Raw genomic sequence first — 19,911 nt, 5'->3', positions numbered from 1 at the left:
TTAAATATTAATATTCTATATAAAAATGAGTTGTCTATATATTAATTGATGATTGTACGCATATATAGATAATTTTCTTTTTATTATGAAACCTCTTTGCGGGTTTTTATTTTAATTTTTTTTCTCTGTATTTATGACATCTCACTAAAAATATATAAATTTAAAAAAAAAGGTCTGTCATCAGAAAATTCCCTATCAGATGAGGAAGAATAATAGTTATTAAACCCAGACTGATTAGCTTTTATACGACCTTGTCTCCTGCCACCAGAGAATTTTGGATGCAGCGAGTCACCCGATAGCAATCGGTAGACACCATGGTGTTTATATCCACGTCGGCGTGGAGTTGATTTTGTAAAGCGTGGCAGCGAGCTACCGAACCCGAAGCGTGGCAAGTGCAGCGAGCCCTGCAAGGGGACGCGGAAAGCGATCTCGAAGCGAGGGGCCACTGAATACACACGTCAAGTAATCCGTGTCCGCTCGCCATGCTCTGGGATCGTTTTCCACGACCCCTCGTGGGGCACGCTGCGCTCGCCACCATAGGCGTGCGCAGCCCATTTTATTAGGGGGTGCACCGTCAAAGGGGTGTGTCTAGCGCCACCTATTGGGCGTGTCTAGCATTACCCATTGGGTATGTCTAACACTGCCAATCATGCATGTTTACCATCATCTATTGGTACCCGCTAAAATATAAAATGTCTCTCAGCCAGAACATAATCTCAGCCAGAACATAATCAGTCTCTCAGCCAGAACATAATCAATTGAGGATTGCCACAATTAATTTTAGATGTGTGGGCTCCCCCTTTTGGCAATCCCAATCAAAATCGCCAATCGATTGCCTAATCAGGGTTTTAAACATGTTTAATAATCTGGTATTATCTGCAGATCTTTTTTGTATGTGTGGGCATTCCCAGTTCGTCTTCTTCATCTATTTACATTATGAACAGCTGAAATGACAATCGACTGGGCAATTTCCAGATACAGATGTAGCGGGATTCATCTTTGCAGGGGATGGCGATGGCGTCGCCATCGCCATCCCCTGCCGCCATCTGTGTGTCGGAAGGGGACGCGCGCGCACGAGGTGTGCGCGCGTCCCCTTCCGACGGTGCTGCCCTCGGTCGCCCGGTGCCCACACCGGGCGACCGCACCCCCCCACAGCCTCCACGGGTCCCCCCAGCCCCCCTCGAGCAGGAGGCGGACAGTATTGCGTCCGCCTCGCCGCTCGGCCGCCCGGATACTGAGACGTGGGGGACGCACGCGCGTCTCAGTCAGATGGAGCCGCCGTGTTGCTGGCGGATCGCCAGCAAGAATAAGGCCCGCTCCATCTGTATGAAGATGCAATCTTTAGATGGAAAAATCTGCCGATCACTGAAATAAATCTGTAATGTGTGGGCAAAGTCAGATAGATTGTAAAATCCATTTATCTGGCCAAAAAATCCCTGTATCTGGAAATCCATAAATTGTGATTGCTGATGTATGGGGCCCATTAGTGTCACATTTCACAGACCACCTAGCTGGTGCACAGGTGTAGTCATTACTAACTGTCACATTTCCCAGGTCACCTAGCTGGTGCACAGCTGTAGTCATTACTAACTGTCACATTCCCCAGGTCACCTAGCTCGTGCACATGTGTAGTCTTTACTATCTGTCACATTCACCAGACCAACTTGCTGGTGCACAGCTGTAGTCATTGCTAGCTGACACATTTCCAAACATGCTGTATTCATTCCTACTATAGATTAGAGGTTACCTGATATATATAAACTGTTGGTAGATCTTGAGGACAGGTTTGGCCACCCCTGGTATAAGCCGTGTCTTAAGTGCCTGAATGCCTGCTGCTTATCCTGTGGCTGGACAGTTGGAGAACTGACCCCTATCAATCAGCTGTAATGTTTAGAAGAAGCTGGATCAGCCAGACCACCTCCCCCGTCATTAAGCAAATCATTGCCGCTGACAGGGGAGGGGCACGCGGGACAGCGTGGCAGACAGTGCCTGGTCGGGCAAAGGGGAACTATTCACAACCCTGCCCATTCGGCACTACTTAAATAGAAAAAAGGGGTGCATGGGGATTGCCTGTAGAACCCATAGACTAGAAGCCCCAGTGTCTCCCTAATTATATAAAAGTACAAAAATTGCGGAAATGGGGAAAATAGAAATGCAATTGTATTACTTGATTATGGCCGACCATGTGACCAGCTGGTCCCTGTCTGTGATCATCATTCTGTCATGGTGACGGGCCTGTTTTTATGTGGAGGCCTGGAGCTGCAGCTTTATCCACCCCAATGTTAACCTGTTCCTGTTGCCGTGCTACAGGCTGTGATTGTAAAATAAGAGGACCTGATTGGATGGTAATTTTAGAGCACAATGGGATTTGCTGGCGAAGTGTCAGTAAATAATAATAATAAATAAATAATTGAGAATGTCAGGAAGATGCTGCAAAGATCTCATCCCCCCTCTACTGGTTCTGCCCTAACATAATCCTTAAAAGATCTAAGCATCACATTATATAACAGCACAAATTATGTATAACTAGCTGACGTACTTGACGTTGTCCTGGGTCAATTCTGCAAGTTATAATGTTCTCAATGAGTAGGATGTAACCATCAGCATTTTACAAATAATTAGCAGCTCTTCCAACACACCCATGGGGTGGCTGCCCAGTGTCGTTTTTGTTTTTGGGGTATCGCCATTAGCCCTAATCCCCATCTTTCTGCCGGCACGAGTGCTGTTCATGTCGGCCGAGTGCTGTTCCTACCGGCACCAGTGATGTTCCTATCGCCATGGAGGTCTTTGATCTTGATGATTGGAGGAACGTTTTTTGCAACAAGCTTTAGCCTTTATCTCGCATAAAAGCCTGGAGAGTACAGGGAGTACAGGAGCGATGCGTCTCATAACAAAATAATCATCCTCATGCCTCGGGGCTCTGGTCTTGCGTTTAAGTTCTGGAGGATGAGAGACTTTCGGTAGCACTTTAGTCCCCTCAGGGATCTTATGGGGGACACAGACACGGTTCCTCTCCACCCGTGTCTTGATGAACTTGGCCTTGCTCCCATAGGTCATTGTGCTGCGGGCGTCTTCATAGGCACTATCCGCGGGGCTGATGTGTGTGATCATGACCATTCGGCCTTTCCCGCTTAGTGCTCCCTTTAGCAGCCAGGTCAGCTTGCTGTCCCGATAGTTTCTATGGCTGCCTGGTTTGTCACGCAGCGCCATGATGCAGGTTCTCAGAGCGAGAAGGGAGCGGTTGATGTAGCCTCCCTCTTTCATGCTCTGGCCACTGTTTGCAGTCTGGCTTGCCCGCTCTGATCCTGCCAGGTCTACCATGTACAGCCTGGCTGTGCTCACACCATCGCTGTCCTCCTGCTGTATGGTGACCTGCATTACTGCATGGGAGCGGGATGAGGTCTTATTAGCGGCGGTGGGAGCTTCAGAGCGCCGCTTATTCCCCTTCTCCAGCAGGGCCATGGCTTCCTCAGGATTGCTAAGGGTGAACTGGGCAATCCCTTCTATTTTGGTGTTGCCATTGGGATCCTCTCTGAGGACCAAAGACCCAGAGGAAGGTCTTAGAAGGTCCCGGACTTTTTCATTGTAGATCTCAGCATATGACAATAATACAGAGAAGTTTTTTCTATTTCCAGTCTCCTCAATGGCATTAAACAGGTCCTTCAGGGTGCGATACATTACTCCGGGCTCACGGGCCTTGCCCATCATAGTAAAGGTCTTCCCGGTGCCTGTTGGGCCATAGGCAAATATGGCAGCATTGTACCCAGATAGGAGGTCACCCACTAAGGGCTTCACTGTGGAATTATACACAGTCTCCTGGGTCGCTGCCTGGTCAAACACTTGGTTGAATTTGAATGTCGTCTCTCTTGTCCTGGTCGAGCGCAGGACGTTGTTAGGATCCTCACCAGGGTCCTGCAGTAGCACTGTCTGCGGTCCGAGCTGGTGGGCGATGCATTGTGCGCGGTTCTTAGTCTCCGTTCTATTAAATGGACGGATGCGCAAAGCAACAGCCACTTGATGATCTTTAGCTTTGTCACTTTTAGTCTCCATCTTATTCAATCGTCAGTCTTCAGAAAAGAATGAGAAATGATCTGTGTTGGCTCTAGTCCAGCAATATCAGATATGAGCCAGGAAGCAGCAAGCGGATGGTTTTATACCCCCTCACAGACCATTGTGACATCACAATCTTCCCTCACACCCCATAATGACATCACAATCTGCCCTATGGCAGAGGGGCCCTGCTGTGTATCTTATCCAGGGCATGCTGGTACATTGGATTCTAACAAAGTCGTATTCCCGTACCTCATCCTGGAGGCATATTAATTACACGGGTTCTGTGGCTGGCTCACTTCAAGACTCAATTTCTACTGTTTTTTTTTTTTTTAAACAGCCATCAGACTTCATTCCAACTGTATTTTTTTAATCAGCCACAGAACCTGTGTAATTAATATGTCTCCAGGATTAAAGGGATGAGGTGGCAACCCTACGTATTACCTATCTGGAGGTGCTCCCAGGAACCTAGGATTAACACCTCGTCCCTTTCATTCCGGACACACATTAATTACACAGGTTCTGTGGCTGATTAAAATCAAGTGAAATGGAGTCTTTACGTCAGACAGCCACAGAACCTGTGTAATTCACATGTGTCCGGAATTAAAGGGATGAGGTGGTAACCTTACAGGAACCAAATACATAATACTCAAATATAAAATTATTTGTAGCCTATAAAATAGATGTCACCCGGTCAGCTTCAGATATAGAGGAAGTCAAAGTGGTTGCTTATATTTAACGACAGCATTACTGCAGGTCACAGATTACCAAAATAAGCCACAAAAGTGATTGTTAAGGGCCCCACACACAGCACAATTTTCAGGCATTTTCTGAGCGATTTTACTAAATCACTCAGAAAATGCCTGAAAATGCATGTAAATCGCTGTGTATATAGCCCACACAGCGATTTACATGCGCGCGCCCGCCGTTCTGAATCTGGCAAAGATTCAGAACGGACGGGTTGTACAATACAGAGCAGTCGCTGAGAAAGCTCCTGCTCATCTCCCGCATGTGTGGCCGCGGGCAGATGAGCAGGGCTGTTCTGAGCAACTGAAGCCCCGCTGGACGCCGCCCGCATGACACCGCAGCTGCACGCACCTGTGGATGCCGGACACCCCCGCCGACACTGGACATCGCCGGAGACCGACGGACACCGCCGCCGAGCTGATGACGTCACACCACCGGAGACCGCCGCCCCTCCTAATGACGCCGCGGGACAGAGAGGCTGCGATGCTGGACTCCGGAGTAGGTAAGTATATATTTTTTTTCCCACTGTGCCACCAATGTTTGGGGGGAGAATATCACTATACCACCAACGTAATATCTTGGATAGTTCTAATGATCTCTAGCATTGATGTCATTCAAGAATTAGTGCTAATGAGCTGTTATTGGCGGCCCTCTGCCTGTGGTAACATAAGCCCATAAGTATGTTAGAAGCAGAATTAAATGGTTTTTAGTCTACAGCAAGGTGGCATCTGTGTGATGCACATAATACATGTCTTCACTACCTCAGTGACATACAGTATGTTTGCATGCCAGAAATGTTCCATTTTTCTTTTATTCACACATAAGCATTTCCCAAATACAATAAAAGCTGCAAACCCTAAGGATGCCAGGGAGGCAGTAATGCTAACCACTAAACCATCCATGCTGCCCATACACACACACACACATATATATATATATATGTATGTGCGTATATATATATATATATTTATATATATATATATATATATTCACAAGACAGAAATACCCAAAGATCCGCGCCTAATCAAGAGTAGCAGCAACTCTGAGAGTCCCCCGTTAGCTGAGACCCAAAACAGATAGAGATACAAGATGGAAACAGAGTGCGCTCAAAAGGTGCAAGTACACAACTTTTTACACAATATAAAAAAATTATTTAATAAAAGCCAACAACACGGCTCATAAAAGAATACAGTGATGATACAGTCATATATTGGAATCAATCTTGACAGAATGTGTAGTAATTCAATATAACAGCAGGCCCAACGCGTTTCGTCACCCACGTGACTTCCTCAGGGGCAATCGATGACTTGACTATCAAGGCTGTGATTGTTCTTATTGCCGTATCTCAAATTGAATGTACATGGATAATTAAAGTGGATAATGATAATATACCAAAATGACAGAGCTCTTGTCAATAATTGTGGTACACCTTTCCAATGTCTCACTCTATTATGGATGCCAGCAGCACAAATCTTTCAAAAAGTCCAATACACCAGGGTCACCGGAAATGCACTGCACTGTATCCAACTGCCGAATGACCTCAGTGCAGTGCAGTGCAGTGCATTTCCGGTGACCCTGGTGTATTGGACTTTTTGAAAGATTTGTGCTGCTGGCATCCATAATAGAGTGAGACATTGGAAAGGTGTACCACAATTATTGACAAGAGCTCTGTCATTTTGGTATATTATCATTATCCACTTTAATTATCCATGTACATTCAATTTGAGATACGGCAATAAGAACAATCACAGCCTTGATAGTCAAGTCATCGATTGCCCCTGAGGAAGTCACGTGGGTGACGAAACGCGTTGGGCCTGCTGTTATATTGAATTACTACACATTCTGTCAAGATTGATTCCAATATATGACTGTATCATCACTGTATTCTTTTATGAGCCGTGTTGTTGGCTTTTATTAAATAATTTTTTTATATTGTGTAAAAAGTTGTGTACTTGCACCTTTTGAGCGCACTCTGTTTCCATCTTGTATATATATATATATATATATATATATATACACACAGTGCAGTTTCATGGCATGTGCGGCTGTGACAGTCGTGACAGATTTGAAATCTCCCGTGCTGAATCTCCCAATTTGAATCTCTGACACAAATCTCTCTGTATGTGGCTCATTGTCTGAAATGAGCCACAAGAGTGAAATCTCTTGTGCTGAATCTCCCGTTATGTATCTCTGGCACACATCTCTGCGTATGTAGGGCCCTTTATAGTTCCCTTGAAATCTTACTTGACCCCATCTATGTTACAGTGGTTCATATAAATGGGTTAACCCTGGTAACAGTTTTCCCTAAAATAGGGCATGTAGAGAAGGGAGTGGTGAACTTTCCTATGACTACAAGGACCCAAGTTGTTTCCCCCTCAGGGTAATCTGCAGATGCTACCTACAGTAGTTACTCCTGCAGTCATAGACATGCACAGCATATTTCATTAGGGGGTGCACCGTCAAAGGGGTGTGTCTAGCACCACCTAATGGGCGTGTCTAGCATTGCCCATTGGGTGTGTCTAACACAGCCAATCATGCATGTTTACCATCATCTATTGGTACTCGCTAAAATATAAAATGTCTCTCAGCCAGAACATAATCTCCGGCCTATTTCAGTTTTAATATTCTTATTACTCTGTATAACAGTACATGCATATAAAGTAAAAAAAATATATGGATTATGCAGGTATGTAGCGATATGACAACGGTCTAGTACAATTAACAATGCAAAACACACAATTGATTGATGGGCACTAATTTTAACGGAATACAGGTCTAAAAAGCAAAACACTTTGGTAAAAGGTATTGCTGGTATTGCTAGCGGCAGGGAGTTGCTCATAAGGGTGGGGACAGCATTTGGGGGTGCCTGTGCACCCCTAACACTCAATGTGCGCACACCTATGCTCGCCACGCTTTATAAAATCAACTCCTCGTCGACATGGATAGTGGGGGTATGAACAGGTCGGGAGGATGCGTACCACGTCCGCTCGCCACGCTTTGGGCTAAATTGGATAGTGGGGGTGTGCAAGGATGGAATAGCATGCAATTCGTCAGAAAATCGCGGAAAAAATCGGCCGCTAAATCGCATCTGATTTTTGCATGCGATTTGCGGCCGCCGTGATAATACACAAGTACCAAAGAAACACATACATTTTCAAAGCTTAGTTTTCATTAATTGCATATGTATAACATACATTTTATATCCAACAAAATACAGTCATATGTACCATATCTATACCTCTGACGTTTTAGTACTACAAACTGTCTAGGGAACTATATTATATTCTCTCTCTCCTAGCCTTAAGCGGTCTTCTAGATTTAATCTATTTACGAGGTGCTTTCCAGTTTCTTACTTTTAAAGAAAATTAGATCAACCTGGAATTTATCATTCTGGATCTGTAACTTTTATCATTTCTAAGTACCCCTGAGTGGTCATTATTAAATGTTTGTATTTCTTTACGTATTTTTGCAAGCTCTGCCCCTACCTCTTCAATCACCAAAATGAAAAGATCCAGGGAGCATTTATTTAACACTCCACACTATTGGATGCAGAACACTGGATTCTTACGTCCGATGGTGGAAGTATTGCAGGTACATTGTGGGGAGGGACCAGGCATGGGGGGTGGCCTTGCCCTGTATTGGGTGCTGCCCCCCCCCCCCCCCCTCTCCAGACACCCTCCTTTCACTAGACAAGCTGTGAAATAAGGATTTCAAAACACTGTGTGGTATGACTGTCAATTATTTGTTGATCATATACCTAATACTCTCTGTGTGCCATCCTCCCTTTCTCTGTTTACCTCCTGTTAAGGTGTTCATACACCAGTGGTTCCCAAACTGTGTGCCTCAGGACACTTGCAGGGGTGCCTTGGGTTGGTGGACCAAGATCAATTCAGATTATTTATGGCCAATATACCAGGCAAAACCAGTGCTTGTGGCTGCCAATCATAATATATGTGGACAAACAGAAGCAAATCCTGTCCCTCACAGATAACTGTGACATATAAACACAAAGCACTTCATTTAATATTTATTTTCTGAATTTCTCGATAAGAAGCATTTGGCCTAGGGGCGCCTTGAAAATATTTTGATGCTCTAGGGTGCCGTGATTCAAAAAAGTTTGGGAACCACTGCCTTACACTACTGCGATGTCTCGCAGCAGTGTACAGACACCCGATACCCTGCAAGCCATCCGGGACCTTCCCGGCAGCAGGGACGCATCCCTGCTTCCTGCCCGTCTCGCCACCAGGAGGAAGGTCCCAGGACAGGTGGTCAGACGGTCAGCTGGTCAGGGACAGCCGATTTAACGGCCCGATTGGTCGCAATCGTCGGAAATCGGAACAAATCGGCTCAGTGTATGGGGGCCTTTAGTCACTCTTTCCATCATTCCACATCCATTTGGTGCTGTTCTGTGGATGGATCATCAGCCTCTGGCCTTGAGGGAGCATTGTTTTCAGGCTTAGGTTTTCTATTTTTTTCCTGCTTGTTTTATTTTATTATTTTGATATTTGATATTCTAATGACTTGATATTCTAATGTGTCTCATTATCTGTTCATGTTTTTTTTTGCTGTGTGTGCAATATTATAGAAAATATTTAAAAGCTGTTGGAATTCTTGTCTGGAGGAATATCTCCTTTTCTATTATTCCTAAATCATAACTGCTTCTTAATGTTCAAGTTAACTAGTGTTAGCAGATTGTCCTGGCAGTATAAATGGTGTAATGGTTAGCATTACTGCCTCAAAGCACTGAAGCCATGGGTTCAATTCCCACCATGACCTTAAGTGTTTGTATATTCTCCCCTTGCTTGCGTGGGTTTCCTCCCACAATCCAAAAATATACTGATAGGTTAACTGGCTCCCACCAAAACTCCACTGGGACAGGGACTGATGTGAATGTTCAAATATTCTCTGTAAAGCACTGCGGAATATGTGTGAGCTATATAAATAACTGTCACTACATAAATATATATACAGGGAAGGACTGTGGCCATTAAAAGCCCTGGAATGTCACTCTGTGTGCATGCATAAGAGGTGTACTAACAATCAATGGTTTCCATCAATGTTGAAACTATGACTGGCCATCGATGCTCACCAACTATGTTATATGAGACCATTAATGATTTCATCTATTATATGGAGCTTCCTGGATGGTGCATTTATGCTCCATGTCCCGTCACCTTGCAAAAAAAAATAATTGTTTATTCTGGGCCATGGAGGGAAAAGAACTGGTTCTCTTCCATCAATGGCAAAAGCAGTAGTCATTGGTCATAAACCATCGCTGATTTTGAATCGTCAATGCCCATCCCTACACAGGCAGGGTGGTGGTGAAGCTGCACTGCTCGGTAAACCCAGCACTCTGGGTTAGGAGACCGTCCCAACAGGCCACTACTGTTCAAACATTTGAAATCATTTCGAAATGTCCTTATTTTTCAAAGAAAAACACTTTCTTTCAATAAAGAGAACATTTAATTAATCAGAAATACACTCTATAAATTGTTAATCCAGTAAATGACTGCAAATGTCTGTTTTTTTAAAGGAATCTCTACAAATGTGTATAGAGGCCCATTTCCAGCAACCACCATTCCAGTGTTCTAATGGTACATTGTGTTTGCTAATCACTTTAGAAGACTAATGGATGTTTACAAAACCCTTGTGCAATTATGTTAGCACAGCTGAAAACATGTTTGTTGTTAGAGAAGCTATAAAATTGGCCTTCCTTTGAGTTTCCAAATTAGAGTAATTGAATTGTGTCCTCTGGCGTATATCTTTCCAAAAAGCTTGTGTATCCTGTTGTCCATATAGAAACTTTCTGTTCCAAATAAGCCCGGTTACCTTCTCAAATATACTCTTTTTGAAGGCTACTGATTTTGTTTTTTAAATGTGGCAGTTTAAATTGTCAATTTAGAAAGGCAGTCCTCACTCTTGTCACTTATTCGCTGTTCCTTGTAGTTTTCATTCATATTCCTCAGTTTTTCTGTATAGAAGTCCTCTTCTGAGAAGACTCCTCCATGACAAGTGTCAATAAGTCAAAGGAGCAATTATTAAGCAACTACAAGAACCAGCAGTCCCATTAATGCCCTGCATGCTGGGACTTGTGGTTCTCCAAGTCCATGCATGCGGGGGAGGCTTGTTGGGAAAACAGGGTGTGCAAACTTTCAGCTCAGTTGGACAACTGTTAGTCGACTCTCAATCACCTTGAAGTTGGAACATAGTATACGCAATGATTAATTCCGTTCAAAAGCGGTGTACTCTACACCAGTGGTAGCCAACCCTAGCCCCCGAGAGCTATCAACAGTTCACATTTTCCAGACAACCTAGCTGCTGCACTCAGTAATCACTGACACATTTTAAAAGATACACAGATGGAGCTAATTAGCTCACTTGTGATTCTGTGAGGAGACCTGCAAAACATGCACTGTTGGTAGCTCTCGAGGACTAGGGGTTGGCTACCCCAGTTCTACACTATCTCAACCATTTTCTTTTTTCTTCTTAGAGAAATGTATGTGGACATATCCAGGCAACCCCAGCAATGGTTTTAAAATGTTATTTTTTCAAACAAACATATAGTAAAGTGTTGAATAAACATAAAAACGGAAGTATAAAAATATATATTTCTGTAAGACACATTGTTAGTAAAATGTTGCAGCACAATTTATTTATTTATTATATTTCAGTATTTACAATCAGTATTTACTTCAAAATTTCCTATATTAGAATAAGGACGCCATCTTGTGTCGGTCCTATATGAACAGGCATTGAGCCTACATATGGGAAGTGTCTACAAAACACATTAAAGCCCTAAGCATCCTCAGGGCTTCAATGTTATTTGAAGACACTTCCCATACTGTATATCCTTTTATTAACATGCTCAATGCATGTTAATATAGGACCGCAGTACTCACTTTTAGCCACAAGATGGTGACCTTATACTAATATAGGTAATTTTTAAGTAAATACTGATTGTGCGCAAATTAAAAACACAGCGATTTGCACTGAGCATAATCAATATGTAGTTTGCCGTCAGAGATTAGACGGCTAACTACATTCTGCCAGCCCCAGCCACTGCTAAGTACACAGTGCAGACGGCATCTAGTGAAAATTTTCTTGCCTGCATTGTCTATTTAGCGACGCTGCACGGCTGTACATCGCTATCACCGACTGTGTACACATGGGGCGATTCTACATAACGCTCTAGGTGATTTTGACGATGTGGTCAAAATCACCTGGAAGAATCGCCCCGTGTGAACACGGCTTAATTCTAACCCAATCCGCAATCCTAATGCTAACAGTAATCCTAACCTTACTACTAACCCGAACAGTAACCCTTACCTTCATATTCTAGCTTTACCACTAACCCAATCCCCAATCCTAATAATAACAGTAACCCTAACCTTACTACTAAAGTGGAAGTGGTTAGTGTGAAGTATTGTGGCTCGAGTCCTGCTGGACTATAAATAAAACTTACAGTAACTTACTTAATTATATCCCCATCACTGTTTCCCATTAGATTGAGGGAAAATTACCAATTTATTATTATATTCAATGCATCACCATATTACACAGAGCTGTAGAGAGATTTAATAATTTACCCTGTTTCTTTATGCACATTCACACACATGTACTGTACATACACATGACAATGACCCTGCAATGCTAGCCACTGCACAATAGTATGATTGCATGGGATTAAGCACATGCACTTTAATACTTTGGGATTATTTATTTTTTAACAATAGTTTTTATTAGAAAACTCTGAATCATTTGTACGTATACGTATTTGTAAGTATACAATGCTGAGTACAATGAGTGTTCAAAAATTGTATACATCAACTAATAAATGATGACAAAGCATCAGAGAAAACATACCTTCCAACATCGTCCAGGCTTGAAGAAGGACACCCCAACATTTTGGGGGCATGGCTAGTGGCTCTCTGAGCTGTCGCCTATGTCCCCAGCCTCTCAGGCAGCAGAATAGACGCTGTGCGCATAGCGTCTATTCACAGGATAGGGGGGGCTCCCCCCACCGCAGGACACTGCTGGCCCTGGGCAGGACGCGGGAACGTCACAAAAAAAACGTTCCCACAAAAGCAGGACAGTTGGGAGGTATGGAGAAAGGTATACATTAATAATAACAATGCATACGTTTAGGACACATCTCTCAGAAGCCAAAAAGTATATTACTTAGATCTGAGGATAATTAAATATTATTTGTGTAAGGTACTAGGATGTTGATGAAAAGCATTTAGTAAATCAATAACTTTGTCGGGTCGGGGAGGGTTGAGATATAAACTTCCCATAGTTAAAAAAAAAAGTGGCATTCTTTGCTAGCTTGTTTTAATTTGTCCTAACACATTTTAATTGTGTTATGCAGTACGCAGGTACAGAAGCAACAGCTACTGGAATCCTGCACAATACCTCTCAAAATATCAGTACCAGCTGGCATCGGCTGATTACATCCCAGCCACTCCCTACACAGCTTTTGAACATCAGACTGAAGCTGACCCAGGCAGCAAAGATAACATCATAGTTGCTATCAGTATGACATTTCTTATTCCATCTTTAGTTAAAAGAAAGTTATTTTTAGATGTAAAACATTTAGGGACGGATATATTGTAATATGGATAAAGCAGGTTCCTTTACAGAGTAGTGCCCAATCAGCCATTTGTACATATTGGGGCTAATTCAGCGTCAGTTTTGCTAAAGTAGGAAAAAACTGCAACTGCAGTTGCTTGCATGCTGACTGCCATCCAGCATAGGATAAGACAACCCAGCATGTTCTGCCCTGAGATCACAATTCAGGTGCATACACACTGGGCATGTCAGAGTGGCTGTTGGAGTAGTTTGGCAGGATGTCATTGTGTTTGTTCCCACATGGTAGCACATTGTTTACAAACCATACTGGACATGGTCACCGCCATGACACCTCCAATCAGCGGACCACTGCTCACCTATCAAGTAGTCCCAGTGAACCCAGGTGTGATCACAGCACAGGTAGAACCAGGTGAACTCTCTTCCTGGTTCTGTCTCCGCAGACACCCTGGGGGATATAAGCAGGCCTCCCACACTCCTTCTGTGCCTTGAACAATTACATTTCCTGAGTTTATTCCTGAGATTTCTTCCAAGGCTCCAGGCTGTTTCCAGCTACTTGGACTCCGCTGCTGCTGTTCCTGGTCATTTTTCTGCTGCCAGATTGACTCCTGTGGTTTACCATCTTCTGCTTCCATCTGCTAGTCTCTGTGCCCAGCCCAGTATACTCCAGCCTGATCATTAGTACCCAGCCCGATAACCTGATCGTTGGTATCCAGACTGATAACCTGACTTTCTGTACCCAGTCCAATAACCTGTGCCATCGGTACACAGCCCGATCACCTCTGCCTGTGGTACACCGTCCAAAATCCTGCATCCTCAGTAACCTCTAAGATACTCACTGAGTCCAAAATCTATAGGTCTGAATCGGGAGATTCTGGCAAGGGTCCGCGACCTGCCCGTCGACCACTGCTAAGTCCATAGTCCCATCAGGAGCTTTCTGGTGTAGACTGATTAACCATCCTTAGGGAACAGATCATCATCCCTACATGTGTCAGGCTGCATGGGCATATTAAAAAGTAGATAATGTGATTGAGGCAGCAATGTAATCTGTAATGGATTTTGATGGATATACCACTGCGTGGATGGGAAAATGTGGCTCCAGGTACCACTGTGCTGCAGGTCACGCACCTGGCGTATTTGTAGTACGAAGAGCGGGCTTTCATCAGCCATGTTGTGCGCATCTGTACTGATGGTATCTCAGTTTCTTCAAATCACCTTTCATGCCTTCACTAAAGTATGATCATATGTACTGACAAAGGTAATTCTTGGGTCTTTCTTTTTACTGGTCCTTCCAAATCTCTAGCGGGCATGTGCCAGGCAGCTTTGGATTATGTTAGGGGAGTAACCCCTTTGTTTGAACCTTTCTGCTATCTCTATCATTAGATCGTTGCTGTTCGAATCTCTAGTTGCATAATGTCGTGCTGTAGTCTGTCACTTTTCTAAAAACTGTGGTACCCAGTCCCTATTCTTTATGGAATACAAGAAGTCCAATGAGCTACTGTGGCAATTCATCGTAAAACTTACAGTAGTATCTAAATCATTAAGGGGTTTATTCTAGTTCATTCTTTCTGACAAAATCCTTCTTAGATGGACACAACCATGTGCACTGCGGGGGGCAGATGTAACATGTGCAGAGAGAATTAGATTTGGGTGAGTTATTTTGTTTCTGTGCAGGGAAAATACTGACTGCATGATTTTACACTTCAATATAGATCTCACTTTGAAGAAAAACCCCACCCAAATCTAATTCTCTCTGCACAAGTTACATCTGCCCCACCCGCAGTGCACATGGTTTTGTCCATCTAAGAAGGATTTTGTCAGAAAGAATGGACTAGAATAACCCCTAAGTGTCTCTACCATCTTTATGAAGGATATCTCCGTATTTGTCCAAATGAGAAATATATCGTCTAGAAAATGTTTAGAGAACATTACATTTTCGACACATTTTGGCAAGATGTGGGTCTCCTCATATATATGCATAAATGTATTTGAGTACGTTGGTACCATTTTCGAGCCCATTGCAGTGCCTGTGACCTGCACATAATATTCCCTATTATCCATAAAGTAACTATTCCTTAAAAGGAACGTTCCATCAGAAAGTCTGTGGGTAGACCTGGAATTGTTAGTGTGATATGTAGTGGTCTCACTGCATTGACACCCAGGTCATGAGATAATCGTGTATAAAGAGGAGATGGTCTCCAATCTCTCCCACTTTGGAAAGGAACATTTGGGCTTTTAGATAGCTTCCTTCAATTGGCGATTATCACAAGCTATCTAAAAAAACTGTGCCACTAGCTGGAAAAGGGAGCCCCTTGCAGAAATGATGGGGCACTGGGTGGATTTGTGAGGGTCTTATGTGCTGTAGGAACAGTATATAAAATGGAACTAATTCAATATTCCACCTGTCGAGTGGCGAAAAATGAGGTTGTGTCGGCAAAAATGGCCGTGGATTGTCAAGAAAGGGCCATGAGTTCACCAATCCATGGACGTTTCCGACAACAGATCCAATTTGTTTTAAAGTTGTATCGGTTTGGTTGAAATCCACCTTCAATGCTGTCGGAAATGGCAGCATTGAATAGGCGGCAGGCGATATTTCTCCAGTCGGAATTAGCACCTGACATTGAATACTCCCCATAAACTGCTTAAATCCATGTGTTGAGCATTGGTTAAGCATACATTTTACCTTCTCTGTTAGATTCAGCTATCCACTGTAGGTTTAATGAAGCCTACATATACTAGACATGCTTGTTCTGACTTTAAAAGCTTTACTGTGCAAGCCCATAGAAATAATAAATCAATCAATAGATATTTTCTATACTAGGTAAATGGTAATGTTATCGCCTCTTAAGTCTATATTAGCTGAATGCTTAGATTTGATCAGGATTTACTTCATATACTGTACATTTGAACTTATTGAAAATCATTCTCCCCACTACATCTGAAATGGTTAGCCCAGTGGTTCCCAAACTTTTTAGAAGCACGGCACCCTGAAGTATCAGAATTTTTTTCACAGCACCCCTAGACAGGGAGTTTCTCATTTAGAAAGTTAGAAAAACATATTAAGTTACATAAATTGTGTTTATATTTTATCTTAAGGGTCAATTATGTGGTAATGGACAGGATTCACTTCTGTTTGTCCACAATTTGACTTATATTGGCCATAAATAAACTTGAATTGGTCATGGACCACCAAATCAGCACACCCCTGCAAGCTCCCCAGGGTGCCACGACACAGTTTGGGAACCACTGGGTTAGCCCATCACTGAGAGAGTTGCTACAGTTTCTTTAGCAAAGGTTTTCCTAAAAATGAACATTGGAGGACTGGTTAAAACTTAATGATACTGACACTTTGTTTGAGAAAGAGTATTAAGATGCGTGCACACTAGATGATATAGTTAATGTTATGCCTGATAAAGAACACAGTTTTAATTTTCGAGGCTATCGTTCTAGATCAGTGGTGGCCAACCCGCGGCTCTCCCCCTTGTAAAGTGTGGCTCCTGCTCCCACTGCTGCCCGCCGCCCACCGTCCGTCCCAGTCCCCCCTGCTGCCAGTTCCCTGAATCCCTTCTCCTTCTGAGGGGAGGAGAGTGCGCATCGCGCATCTCTCCTACCCCTTACTGTGCATCCTTGTGACTGGGCTGTCTGCCAATCAGAGCTTGCGGGCCAGCAGCCCATCAGGAGCCAGCCAGCGAGCTTTGATTGGTGGACGGCCCAGTCACAGGGAATTGAGGGGGAAGGAGACACGCGCTGTGCTGTGCTCTCCTCCCATCAGTGACATGACAGGAGGACTGCAGGGGGACACCAGACTGTCCTCTCCCCGCCCGGCAGCAGCAGCAACAACGGTGAGTGCTGCTGCTGGGAAATTTGCACTGTGGGGGCATAGCAGTTTGAGGCACTGTGGGGGCATAGCAGTTTGTGGCACTGTGGGGGCATACCAGCTTTTTGGCACCGTGTGGTGCATATCTGGCACCGTGGGGGCACATGCGTATCTGGCACTATTGGAGGCATATTTGTATCACACCCACCCAAGGGGTCAAAATAGACTACACTCCTTTTTTTGGCGAGCGCGCATGATGTCGGCTCTTTAGCTTGACTACCGATATTTTTCGGCTCTTTACCTCTGACCGGTTGGCCACCCCTGTTCTAGATAGTCAATGTTGTGAGTTATCGCGGGTTGTTAGCGATGTCCTCTGTATATGCAGACAACAGAGGCAATCCTGGCGCATTGCCAGGTTCTATCACTGGAGGTCGCTGGGTACACATCATTTAATGTATATCCAGCTTTAGACATTATATAGTTGGTTCATATATTGTGTTTTCTTTACAATTTACTGTAGGTGAGACCAGAACATCCCTTATTTGTTTAGCTCTTACATATTTGTCATCTGTTAACTGCCTATTTGTTTGTCCGGCATGCATTTTGACATTGTTGGACTAATTTGGACAAAACGAGGTGGCTTGATTAGGTCCAGATTAGGTTTACTGCCACTAAGAAACCAACCCCAACAGTGTGGGGGTCTCGGGGGCTGACCACTACACAAAGTGGGTCAGGGAAGAAAGATTTGGCAAAGTTGCATAAAATAGAGATGGTAGACGAGATGGGGTTTCAGAAAAAATATCTGGTCAGATCCACGAGCCGACCACAGTGAGGTGTATGCCAGGCACACCATGGGCAAGTTCAAGGAATGCTAATTGCACAACCAAACCCTAGAAACGCCAGGTACCTCAGATAGTTAAATATAAGGGGTCTTCTGTTTTTTTTTATTTGTTTGGCACTAGTGAACTTATCTATATATATTTAGATTTTTTTTTTTTTTTAAAAGGTATAAAAATTACCTGCATTTTTTTAAATTTTATAAACAAAAATATATGTATATAAGCACATGGGCTACCTTTTAAGCTTTATTTTTATTTGTTGTGCTTTTGAGCTCTTATAATTATATGATAGTAGAGGTGGCGGTTTTCTTTCATTCACTTTGTGATAACTTGTCCACACAGAATGAACCATTCACAATCAGAAAAAAAAACATTTCTTCAGAAAAAAAAACAAGTCACAAAGTTTTCCACAATCTGTTAGTAAGGTCTCTTTTTTTTTTTTTTTGTTATAAATATATTTACATTTAAAACATAAAATTAAAATACTTCCTCATTATGCAGAAAAGTTAATGTTTTAAGGCTTTATATAAAGAAAAAAAAAACGAAAAAAAAAGCACCTTAAAATTACAGTCAATCCCTACAATAATCATTCACAAAGAGGCTGGGATACAAAATACCTTGAATACATGTGTGTTGCTAGACATCTGGCACAAAAGTATCATGAGAAATGGTAATGTTCCCGCTGTGCATACAGGCACAGCAGTCCCAATGGTTTATGAAGTAACGTAACTGTTAAAGAGGAGAAATGGAGGGAAAATCCAGGGCCACTGATTGGCAGGCAGCTGTGATATTGCATCTGGGCATTTGTCATCTCTATTTGATGATTCTGCTACATAAAACTACTCTCCCTGTATCAAGCTTCTTAGTGGTCAATAAGAGTACAGCAGTGAGCAAAGTATTAAATGATACTAGAGAAAAAGTAGTTATGACTGAGAAATTGCTGGTTAACCAAGACAAAGGAAAACTACCACCATTTCATTTGATCTGCAGGAAGTTAATAAGTCACACTTTGGCTCAGTGTGAATCATAAGGAATGGATAACATTTACAGAATTTATGTTTTTTCACCACCTGTCTCAACCTAAACTGGAAATATTGGTTTTGTGAATTAATAGATTGAGCAATAAGTTTATTTAATGATTAAGAAGTCACAAATGCAACAGGGATCAGATGCTAAATTCAATGCATAGCCTTATCACTTGAATGTTGTGCATTGACATCTGGTAGCGTAAAAAAAAACAAAAAACAAAAACAAGAAATCAGGAGCTTGTGCGGATTTGTTCTTACAATCAGCTAGCACTAGTTGTAGTGCAGGAGGTGAAAACAGACAGATTGGCACGATTAACCACCTAAAGCAGCAATCCCATGAACATATTTGATGTATGTTACTTAATATAAAATCACTGTGGCAGGCTCCAAGTAGCATCTTAGTAAATAATTTTTTTTTTCCTCTTGGTTTGTTTCTTCAGATTGCTATTAATGCCTGATCATTTTGCAGTGTTGAGACTACCATGGCAACCACAGTCACATGGCACAATATGTAGAGAGCAGAAGCACTTTGAAACACCTCTCTAAGCTCTATTTTCATATAGCCTTCTTTACCACACTCACGCTCTGTCATCATATCACCTATTAATATTCAGAAGTTTGTATAACATATATGATTTCCCTACAAAGAGATTTTGAAAACGACAATGATTTGTGAAGTGGATTCATGATTAACGCTACTAAAGAAAAAGGATTGCTGCTTCACTGTGGGTGCTTAATAAAGAAACGGACGTGTGCCCAGGTCAGACATCTAAAATTGTACACTTGTGTAATACAGATACTTTCTGCTCTGCAGGAATTTATTCCAATGACTGTAGCACAACAG

General features: G+C 42.9%; 1 pseudogene; it reads right to left on the bottom strand.

Moving 5' to 3' along the window:
• Positions 1 to 2,769: 2,769 nt before the first annotated feature.
• Positions 2,770 to 4,147, bottom strand: LOC146009614 (kinesin-like protein KIF19 pseudogene; annotated as a pseudogene).
• Positions 4,148 to 19,911: the final 15,764 nt, after the last annotated feature.

The sequence above is a fragment of the Crinia signifera genome, chromosome 6 (assembly GCF_055691185.1).
Source record: "Crinia signifera chromosome 6, ASM5569118v1, whole genome shotgun sequence".
Lineage (NCBI taxonomy): Eukaryota > Metazoa > Chordata > Amphibia > Anura > Myobatrachidae > Crinia > Crinia signifera.
The sequence above is the reverse complement of the archived record's forward strand: the minus strand, read 5'-3'. Positions and strand labels throughout refer to the sequence as shown.